The sequence below is a fragment of the Hoplias malabaricus genome, chromosome 6 (assembly GCF_029633855.1).
Source record: "Hoplias malabaricus isolate fHopMal1 chromosome 6, fHopMal1.hap1, whole genome shotgun sequence".
NCBI classification, from domain to species: domain Eukaryota; kingdom Metazoa; phylum Chordata; class Actinopteri; order Characiformes; family Erythrinidae; genus Hoplias; species Hoplias malabaricus.
The window spans coordinates 47,286,236-47,298,663 of NC_089805.1; positions in this window are offsets into that span (position 1 = coordinate 47,286,236).

Here is a 12,428-nt window from a genome sequence, read left to right on the forward strand (position 1 = left end):
TGTGTCACCCTGTGAAGCACTGGTGCCCTCTCCAGGGTGTGTTCTTGCCTTATGCCCAGTGATTCTGGGTAGGCTCTAGGCCCACCGTGACCCTGAACTGAATAAATGGTTACAGACAATAAATGAATGAATGAGCTAAAGGCAGTATTAGTGGTGGTCTTTAAGGATGAGCAACAATCACACTGTGAACCTCAGCCCAGTCACCAGCAATGCCAGAGCGTGACCATTTCCTAATAAACATAAGTCATCGGTAAAATACCTTTTTAGTCTGAAATAAATGTCACTCTTTCACTGAATTTAAATAAGGGGCAAGGGTTTCATCAGCGTTCTGAGCCAAAATCAAAATGGATCTACTCGCGGTGTGTGGTAACTCAAATCAACAAATTTACAAACTTGAGCATGACTAGGCAATTCAGAACAGACTGCATCTTCCAGGGAACCAGCAAATTTGTCTCTACATACACTAAACAATCAGCTGCACTGACCACACCCTGTTCTCCAAAGGTCAGGACCCCCACAGAGCAGGTGTGATGTGGAGGTGGATCATTCTCAGCGCTGCAGTGACACTGACATTGTGGGGGTGTGTTAGTGTGTGTTGTGCTGTTGTAGAGTGGGTCAGACACAGCAGTGCTGCTGGAGTTTTTAAACCCTGTGTCCACTCTCTGTCCACTCTGTGAGACACTCCTCCCTCGTTGGTCCACCTTGTAGTTGTAAAGTCAGAGACAGTAGCTCATCTGTCGCTGCACAGTGTGTGTCGGTCGTCCTCTAGTCCTTCATCAGTGACACAGGACGCTGTCAGCTCATGTTTTTAGTCGGTGGACTATTCTCAGTTCAGACACTGAGGGGTTTAAAAACTCCAGCAGCACTGCTGTGCCTGATCCACTCTACACCAGCACAACACACACTAACACCACATCAGTGTCACTGCAGCACTGAGAATGATCCACCACCACATCACACCTGCTCTGTGGGGGTCCTGAGCGCTGAAGAACAGGGGGAAATGAGGATAAGAGAATTTGAAGAGAAACAGGTGAACCAGTGGAGCTGGGAGAATGGACAATGAATGAAGATAGAAGGGAGGTGTTCTTAATCCAGTGATAATTCAGGGTAAAAAATGCTGTGTATAACTTTACCCTCAGCATGCCAAGTTCATCACCTTTCACTAAAACATCACCACTGCAGTAGGACTCAGTAGAGTCCAGAATAAATGAATCCAGTCCCTGAAAACAGAAAGAGCATTTTAATTCACAGAAGGAAACAAAGCACTGAAAACTAAAGGCTACATGTGACTCTTAATTGGGCTGAATGTTTAAATCATCACTAAACTATAATATACATAAAGCATTAAGATTCTTCACTGGAGAGTTTAACCAGGCACATTAGAGTTCGAGGGTGTGTCACACAATAATGAGACAAGCGGATTCATGACAATAATAACATTCCCTTTTCTCAGCAGCACAGAAAGTAGCATTAGACCAGAAAGATCTGACACAGTGAGGTGTGGCTACAAAATATCACACTGAGAAGTCAAAACAAAGACATTTTTATGGGTCAGAACAAATACATCAGATAGTGCAGCTGCAGCAGACAAACTGGACACTCTTTTGTTACAATATAATACAATCTTATCTGTTTTTAAAATCTTAAAAGAGCAAAGCTCCTTGAGCTGCTCAAATGCAGGAGCAATGCCAGCCCAACACCCTTTCTCAGATAAAACCGTTTCTTTTGGTCAAAATCATGTGCTGTATTATGATTGCTGAGTGAGCTAGGGAGTAGGATTCAGGTAACAGAGGTATGGTAGTTACAGCTGGAGCTGGAGAATGCACCATGAACAAGGCTACGCTTTGAGGGAGAGAAATGTCCCCCAAACTCAACTTTTTCAAGGCAAGCTCATATCCGTGTCAATTTGCACCACTTTTACCAGAGAAATTCTGCTTCATAATCCTGCATTTTAAACTCCAACTTCAACACTTTTAGCTATGAATAGTCTAGTGTGGATCCAATCTGCACACAGAGAAACACTGTGATGTACACCCGGATCTCAGAGCTGACCATGGCTTCTGCCATGTCCACACCCCAAGCAAGGCATTGACAAACTAAACCTCTAACTCAGGACAATCCCCCAAACAGGAAACAGGACAAAACCCCTGACTCCAAATGCCTTATCAATGAGGGCTGACAAATAGTCACTAGAACGTATAAGTTTGCTATTAGATCTGAAATGGTTGCCATGGAATGGAATTAGCAAAGGTGTTGCTAATGTAACCCATGTTGTTTTTGCTATGGTTTCCATGGTTGTTGCTGGGTGGTTGCTAGATGGTCACACAGTGGCCGCCTCCCTGAATACAGCACTAAACTGTAATGGTGTAGAAGCAGACACAAGCTGTGTCAGAAATTCATCCAAGTCAACTTAATGTCAGACATTTTGTAGTGTTGTCTAAATTTTATTGGACAAACTGAAAGAAAGTTACACAATGGCTGCCATCATAAACAACGAATATAACGTGTAATGGTGTGAACTGCGTACTGTGAATGAGTGTTTAAGATTTTTATTGTGACATCATTGCTGGCACTGTGTGGAACATTCCCCCGGTCTTTTCCAATGAAGAAAAGGGGCATTGGCAAAACAGGAGAATATAAAAGAGATAAAGGAGTGTCCACTAAAGGGTCAGTGTCATGCAGCAATGAAGGAGTGTGGTCACCTCTTTTTACTGAACTGTGTGAGACAAACACAAAGTGAACATTTCTCACCCCAAAATGGACCGTCTGTAACACTGTGGAAGATTCAGGAACTCTGGAGAAACCTCAGTCCACCCACAGACAGCACTGCATGAGGAAACGCCATGTTACTTTGATATATATAGCTACATGACTTTGGGAGGACTTCAGAAAAGTGTTGAAAGTTTACACCGTCCACCACTGCATCAAGAAATACAACCTGAAACCTTACCGAGGATGGAGAAAAATCCCTGGCACAAATGGTACCATTATTCTCCTCAGTTTTCAAAGGTTTGGAGAATGTTTCAGGTGTCGAATTTTTAAATGTGTTTATTTACAAAATACAGATGAGTTATTTAGACATTGGAAATCTTGTCTTTGAACTTTTATGTTCATTAAAGCTTTAATAGGATTAACACGTCACAGATCACAGATTTTATTTGCATTATTCAAACAGTTCTAACCTTGGATATGGGGTTGTAGGATGGTTTCTAATTTTCCAAACACACAGTGATAGATGTGTGTGTGTGTGTGTGTGTGTGTGTGTTTGTGTGTTTTAGTGAAATTTCAGAAAATATGAAAAGTAAAATGAATATGCTTTACTAGATAGATAGATAGATAGATAGAAACCTGTTTATAGTGTTTATACTATACTCAGGTGTGTTTTTGTTCTCCTAAACTGTCCCATGTATACCTACACAGTTGTATTTTGTGTTTTCATAATCTCAGATATCACTGATCTCCAGGCCCTGGGGGGTGCACTACTTTCTGGAGGTTCTAATGTCAGAACCATCAAAGAGCCTGACATCCTCTATACACACGGTAAACAAACTCAAGCCCAGACTCTGCAGCAGTGCTAAGGTGTGTTCACCACAAAGGCGTCTTTCTCCTTTAAAGTTTGTTGTGGGCAGTAATGAGAGACTGATTCCCGGTTTTGATGAATCTGATGTAGATACGTTTTTAAATTGTTTGAGTAGCTGTCAGTCCTGAGTGTCCCGACACTGAGCACACATTTATGCTTCAGTGTAGATCTGAGGATCTACTTAGATCTGAGGATAGTCAAAATTCTTTGCACTACTGTGTGGCTTATCAACAGAGTTTTGAGGAATGCACAAACGCCCAGAACAGACGCGTGTACAGTTCATTTGAGAGCTGTTGTGTCACATGTTTAAACTTATAATGATCTGTTTCATTTAATAGTATGAGCTTTTCAAAAAACTTCTCCTGATAAAATGGTGACATGAATCAGTGAAAGTAACGTGTGCACTGCCTCTGAGGCAGCAGTAGTGAGGGATGAGTGTGCTCTGATTCATAAAGTAAGTAATATTTATTTACAGAGCACATTTAAAACAAAGTGCCATTGTCCAAAGTTCTTTACATTGGAGGAAGGTAATGAAAATAAAGACAGGAATAGAAGGAGAAATAAGTTTGTATAATAAAGAAAGCAGAAACATTGGCAAAAGATAAAATCAAACTAGAATCTGTAAAGTGACAGAATTAAATTTCAACACAGGAAAGAAACAAACCAAGCAGAGAAAATTAACTGAAAAACAACACACATAGAATAAAATGTGATACAGTGAAACAGAACGTCAACAACGAGAGAAAATCACAGACATTTAAGTGTCATCTGAAGCTAAAGAATAAAAGTAGGATTTATGATGGGATTTAAAGGCTGATATGGAGGGTACAGACCAAATTCTGATGGGAAAGTTGTTCTACAGTCTTGGGGTAGCAACTGGAAAGGTGCGATCACCCCTGAGCTGTAGCCGCTTTGAATTCTGTGAACCTCAGGGAGCCAGTGGAGGGAAGCCAGGACCGGGGATATTTTCTACAAACGGTCAGAGGCAGTCACAGAGCTCACAGAGTCCACAGCCCTCAGTCAATCCCTGTACTTCTTCTTGATTTAATTTAGGATTAAATACCTCTCCAGCTGCTTTAGTGTCAGCAATGGCAAGTCTTGTATCCACAGATCCAGTGAAACTGTGCTCAGATGGAAAACACTGAATTTAAAATTACATTTCTCACAGAGAATTTTTACATATTAAGAGACAAAGTCAGAATATTCCACTCTTTGAAGAATATTGAACATTATCATGAAGGACAACATACTGATATCTTCACTAGCAATGAGATCATTTGAATACTGTCAGATCTCATTCTTATGGCTGCTCTAGTTTTGTTAGATTCATTACAGTTCACATATCACTCTGGTGTGTGGTGTGTGGCAGATTTTAAATGACTTGTGATTTAGTTTGTAGATATCTTGAAGAACTTAAAACAACAGCATTTTTCATTGGCATTTAACACATTTCAGCACCTTTTTAGTCCAGAAAAGTCTAAACCTTTTAGACTGAGGGATGGACTGACACACAGTTATGTATTTTCTGACTCAAAGATCACAGAGAGAAACATGTAAATGTAACTTTTTCACATCTATGACACGTGCTCTGGCTCTGTGTTTTGTCTCCTTTATACTTCCCCTTATACACTGACGTCTGGAGGAGTCATGAATATAGTTGTTCTATGAAATTAGCTGCTGACAGATTTGTCTCTGCTCCCTGGTGCAGATTAAGATCATGGTCAAATTTAGCAGGAGTTTGTGGAATGGTGTGATTACTCACATTTGGTGATGAATATCACTAAAACTAAGGAGATGATCATTGATTTTACTAAGCTGCAAACGTTGAATACAGGCACTGTATAAATGGAAGGGCTGTAGACGGAGTTAATGCTTACAAGTATTTGGGGACAGTCTTTAATATTAAATTAAAATATGTGGACAGCACAAAGACCATTCTTTAAAAAGCCAGCAGCACATTCACTCCCTTAGAAAACTCTCACTCTCACTCTGTTAATCTGTTTGTTTTTCTTGTATTTCTTTTATTAAGTATTCCTTAGTTTTGTATGTGTTTAAAATCCAAAAACAGGAATCACCTACAGTGTTTGATATCCATCTGCTCTAAAATGATTGATGTTCAAGTTTATATCTCTGGCTGTTTTACACAACTCTGAAAAACAGACAGCCTGTTATTAATGACCCTTCACACCCTCTTCAATTTGCTTTTGAACGGTTGAGTCTTGGCCATCGTTACGAGAGTGACCTTTGTGCCTGAAGCCATCAGACTACAAAATGTGCACTTACACTGGATATTAAGATTATTATTATCAATTATAGGTGGTTCCAATGTTTTGTTTTCATTTATTTACTTGTTTATTGTTTGTTTGTTTGTCTAGGTGCCCAGTGTGAATTCCCCTCAGGGATAAATAAAGTGGCTGAGGAAGGGATAGGAAGGGATAATTTGCTGTAAATTCACAACAGTTTATGGAAGAAGGACTGCAGGGCTGTTGACCAAGTATTTCCTCTGTGTTGTTCTCTGTATGAACTTGAATTAAATCTGAAGCTCCAGTGCCCGATTCCTCCTGCTGAAACATTCCCTGCAGAACAGTTGATCTCTATATTACCTTTAGATGACCTTCCAGAAATATTACCTAAATGACAGAGAGATGGATTTACCATTTGATTGTTGCACTTTGTGGGGGCTGAACTGTCAGAACCCATGACACATGTAAGACTCAACACCGTAGTCAGTGTAGATATAAGAACATGAGTGAGTCTTGGGAATACTCACTAAATGAAGAAACTGTTATTGAGTTTAATGATGATCACAAATCACAGATCATAGTTAAAAGGTAATTTTAGGCAGTGAATGAATAACAGCATTAGCACATCAGCTGTTTAGATCAAGAATATGCTCAAATACAGGTTTGAGACGGTTCCTGCCTGGGATTTTTTTTTTTTTTTACAAAAGTGCAGCTTGAGCGCCAACAGCACCTCCCTGTGGACAATCTGAGGTTTGAGAATACTCCGTCACAAGTCAAGTCCATGCTTCTTGTCATTGTCATCAGAGCCATATACAAAGTACAGAACACAGTGAGATGTAATAATGATGAAACATATTGGTATATGACATCACACACTGCAGCTGAATTAGAGTCACGCAGGGAAAAGAGCGTCTGAAACAGTGAGAGAATAACACACATTTAAGATGAGGATGAGAGGAGATTCTTAGCTTCTTTGTGAATGTTAAATGGAGTCGTGTGGCAGTGACAGTTTAGGACTGAAACTCTGAGTCTGAGTAAGGTCAAAGTAAAGTGGCAGTGTGGCAGCACTGAGTTAGTGCCTCGTGAAGAGTCTGAGATTGTAAAAAAAAATAAATATTTAAATGATCTTGTCATAGAATGTTTTATTATTAGACATTTTCAGATTTCCAGAATTCAGTGAAAGCTGGTTTATTTTTTTATATGAACACAAAAGAAGAGAATCTCTTTATAATTTAACCCTTTGTGAAAATGCACCGTTTAAATAAATGCCTCCATTAACCGGACTGATATGTTTTAGTGGGATTATTTTTGCTCTGAAAAAGAAGCGTACCAGCATTAAGTAATGTTAGTAGTTTAATGTTTTTATATTTGAATACGGCTAAAACCCCCAGCACCACCGGGTGGCACAGTGGCCCTGCAGGTAGTGTCATCACACAGCTCCGGGGTCCTGAGGGAGTGGGTTCTATCTCCACCTCGGGTCACTGTCTGTGAGGAGGGTGATGTGTTCTCCCCGTGGTTCTGTATGTTTCCTCTGGGTCCGCTGCATTCCTCCCACTGCCCAAACACACACATGTTGGTAAATGGAGTGGGTGTGTGAATCTGTCCACAGGTGTGAGTGTGTGAGTGACTGGGTGAGTGTGTGAATCTGTCCACGGGTGTGAGTGTGTGAGTGACTGGGTGAGTGTGTGAAACTGTCCACAGGTGTGAGTGTGTGAGTGACTGGGTGAGTGTGTGAGTGACTGGGTGAGTGTGTGAATCTGTCCACAGGTGTGAGTGTGTGAGTGACTGGATGAGTGTGTGAATCTGTCCACAGGTGTGAGTGTGTGAGTGACTGGGTGAGTGTGTGAGTGACTGGGTGAGTGTGTGAATCTGTCCACAGGTGTGAGTGTGTGAGTGACTGGGTGAGTGTGTGAAACTGTGTGATGAGGTCATTGACTCTGCCCCATCAAAAAGAATGTTTATTACCCTGTCTCTCTGCTCCTGTTCCTGGGGGAGTGGAGGAGAATTCCCTGTCCCTCTTTGTATTAGCCGAAGGGCCCAGAGTGAAAGACAGAGGGTGGAGGATCTGAGTGAACATTTAAAAGAGAAAGACAAACAGAAACAATATTCTTCTGAATGACGGGAGTGCAGTAAGGATTTCTGACACTTGGGTCATTATAGGGCAGCTGTTGGAATTGATATACCTTCTCTCTTTCTCTGCTCTGTGGGGGTAACAAAACCTCCAAGCCACATATCTCCAAAACTCTTAAACTACAGAGATATATAATGAATGTGTTTGCTTTTTTTCAGTGAATTTAATAATATCAGATTGACTGACTGTAAACAGCACACTATCACACTATGAATTTGTACAATTTCTCACCCTTTAACAAATAATTATTGTCACAACACAGTTGATCAAAGAACATTCCGGCATCTTAAATCATCTACATGTTCCTGACACACTGCCATCTGAAGTTCTTTAAATCCCTGCAGTGATGGTTTAAAAAGTAGAAAACAAAGAGATGTAAGACAATAGAGACATAAAAAATTTTACAAAAAAGCAAAATCAAATATATATTTATAATTGAAAAAAAATCATACACGATTTAGATCCCTTTAATTATTTTAAACAATGACAATCTGTAACACCATTATTTAATCTGGGTATAAACAGTGGCGGCTGGTCAATAGAGGGCGCTGTCCTCACTCTTGGAATTATATAGACTATGTACGCACAGAGGTCACCAAATTTCTGCAGAGTCAATCGCTACAGACCTCCAAACTTCATGTGGGCTTCAGATTCGCTCAGGAACAGTGTGTAGAGAGCAGAGAGGACTGGTTTGCCACGGCCGAGCAGATGCATCCAAACTTACATCCTTACAATACAAAGCGTTGTACAAACCGGATTCCAAAAAAGTTGTGACATTAAACAAATTGTGAATAAAAACTGAATGCAATGATGTGGAGATGGCAACATCTAATATTTTATTCAGAATAGAACACAAATCACAGATCAAAAGTTTAAACTGAGAGAATGTAACATTTTAAAGGAAAAATATGTTGTTTCAAAATTTCATGGCGTCAACAAATCCCAAAAAAGTTGGGACAAGGCCATTTTTTACCACTGTGTGGCATCCCCCCTTCTTCTTACAACACTCAACAGACGTCTGGGGACAGAGGAGAGTCTCAAGTTTAGAAATAGGAATGCTCTCCCATTCATGTCTAATACAGGCCTCTAACTGTTCAATCGTCTTGGGCCTTCTTTGCCGCACCTTCCTCTTTATGATGCACCAAATGTTCTCTATAGGTGAAAGATCTGGACTGCAGGCTGCCATTTCAGTCCCCGGATCCTTCTCCTACGTAGCCATGATGTTGTGATTGCTGCAGAATGTGGTCTGGCATTATCTTGTTGAAAAATGCAGGGTCTTCCTTGAAAGAGATGACGTCTAGATGGGAGCATATGTTGTTCTAGAACCTGAACATAGTTCTCTGCATTAATGGTGCCTTTCCAGACATGCAGGAGAACACACCACACTCCTCACAGACAGTCACCCGGAGGAAACCCACGCAGACACGGGGAGAACACACCACACTCCTCACAGACAGTCAAATGGAGGAAACCCACGCAGACACAGGGAGAACACACCACACTCCTCACAGACAGTCACCCGGAGGAAACCCACGCAGACACGGGGAGAACACACCACACTCCTCACAGACAGTCACCCGCAGGAAACCCACACAGACACAGGGAGAACACACCACGCTCCTCACAGACAGTCACCCGGAGGAAACCCACGCAGACACAGGGAGAACACACTACACTCCTCACAGACAGTCACCCGGAGGAAACCCACGCAGACACGGGGAGAACACACCACACTCCTCACAGACAGTCAACTGGAGGAAACCCACACAGACACAGGGAGAACACACCACACTCCTCACAGACAGTCACCCGGAGGAAACCCACGCAGACACAGGGAGAACACACCACACACTGGAGATGAAATGAGGCTTATGGAATCAACACAAGCTTAACACCTATATTTATAATAGAATAAGGTTAACCCTAATTAAAGGTATTGAAAATGCACCCTTGAGGGTACCACCACAGAGAGAATGACTTATAACAGGCCTGTGAGCATCAGAACTGAACCTTGGAGCCATGAATGTTTTCATGTGCTCAGCTTAGTTATTAGTGTGGGACACCTAGTATCAAATTCTTCATGAAGATATCAGATTGATGTTGGTCTTAATGTTTTGGCTCATCTGTGGTAAACATGGTTAATGTTGAATTGTACGTTTCCAATATGAAAACTCGCTCAGGAGATGTGATGGCGCTGAAGTATGGTGATGACGTGCGAGCTGTTCTTCCGTCTCTGTCCCAGTTTTGTCTATTGTTGTCTGTCCCTGGGCAGAGATCTGTAGAGGTAATTGTTTATGGTTGTTATGTTTTGCTAGAAAAACTGAAATTAGTTGGTAACAGAGTCACAATTACCCCAATTCTTACAGGAAAACTACTTGGCTGCCTGCCCAGCTAGGAAATATTGCATGAAATGCCACTTTAAATAACACTGTAGCAAACAGGGGGCATATTTCTAGACTCCACTCTCAACTTTTAAAACCCCCTCTGCTTAGTTTACATGTAATCAGTACCAACGTGAACTCCAGAGCCGCTGTGTGTTTTGCCTGAATGAGACGTGGCTCACAGACAGTGCCCCTGACTCAGCTATGCACCAGTGTGGACCCAGTGTGAATGGGGAAACCAGGGGAGGAGGTGTCTGCTTCTGGTTAAAAACAATTGGTGCACAGTCAGTCCCTGTGCTTGTGTCTGTGTTTGACCACCACTGAACGGCTTCATGTTTATATCTTGGGTTCCGTGTTATGATTATGAAAAGTTGTAGTGGTTTGTAGTCTTTGTCTTTGCAGTTCCCTGGTTGTAATTTGTTACGCTCAGTATTTGTATGTATGTATTTGTCACGCTGCGGACGTGAGGAGTAGATTTTAAGGAAGCGGACACACTCGCTACAACACGGAATTTAATAATGAAATGACATAACAAAACGAACTTGATAAACATGAAATAACATAGAAAAGAGAGACGGGTAAGAGCGAGGCGAGAAACGAGAAAACAGGAAACAAACGACAACGCAAACAAACAAACAACCAAACCTAACAACAACAAACAATGACCGATAACAGGAAGTGAGGGAAGAGGGCTTAAATAGATGAACTTAACACGAAACACCTGACACAGATAACGAAGCTAAAGAAGGCGGAACAGAGACGGGACAAAGGTGGAGCTAGAGAGAAACGAGGGCGGAGAGTGAACATAAACAAAACCATGTGCGGAGATAGGAAAACAAACAAGAAAGTGCCAGGATGTGACAGACGCCCCCCCCAAGACGCGCAACTCCCGGGGCGCGAAAAACGAGACTCTCCAGGAGCTGGCGCAGGAGGGGGCCAGAAGAACAAGACAAACTAGAAAAGACTCAGAATGGAGAAGGGAAACGAGAGAAGACAGGATTAGAGACAGGGGACTGAAAGATAGACTGGACACTAAACGGAGACTGAGACTGGAAAGGAGGTTTAACAGGGTACTGGACTTGAGGCAAGGGAACGGGGACCATGACATTAATAGGGACTGAGACAAACACGGTGACAGGGACCGGAATAGAAACAAAAACAGACAAAGGCACAGGGACAAGGACAGAGACAGGAACCAGAACAGGAACAGAGACAGGGACAAAAACAACTGGGTGGTACCCAGGACTGGCATGTGTCTGTGGGACTGTCCAAGGTGCCAGCCTGGGTACAGTTCTGGGGAATGGCCTCGAAGTCCTTGGGACCGGAGCCACAGTCACAGGCTTAGAAACGGCCGGAGTCACAGTCACTGGCTTAGAAAAGGCCGGTACCACAGTCACTGGCTTAGAAAAGGCCGGAGCCACAGTCACTGGCTTAGAAACGGCCTTAGCCACAGTCTCATGGGCAGAAACGGCCTTAGCCACAGTCTCATGGGCAGAAACGGCCTTAGCCACAGTCTTATGGGCAGAAACGGCCTTAGCCACAGTCTTATGGGCAGAAACGGCCTTAGCCACAGTCTCAGGGGCAGAAACGGCCGTGGCCACAGTCTCGGAGATAGGATCAGCTGAGGGAGCCGTACTCACGGAGACTGGAGACCCTGCGACGACGTCCACGGAGACCGGGGAACCTGCAGTGACGTCCAAGGAGGCAGGCGGAACTGCGACGACGTCCGAGGAGGCAGGCGGAACTGCGACGACGTCATCCACGGAGGCAGACGGAACTGCGACGACGTCGTCCACGGAGGCAGACGGAACTGCGACGACGTCCAAGGAGTCAGGAGGATGTGTGACGACGTCCACGAAGGCAGAGGAATCTGCGCCGTCGTCCACGGAGACTTGAGAACGTGCGACGACGTCCACGAAGGCAGAGGAATCTGCGCCGTCGTCCACGGAAACAGAAGAGGCGGGCGTCGCTCCTTCGAAGACAGGAGAAGCGGACGCCGCCTTCAAGGAGAGCTCCAGGCGTGCCATGAGGCCTGTAAGCTTCTCCTGGAGGTCAGGAGTGAGCGCAGAGCGGTGTTTAGGAACTGGGGTCCT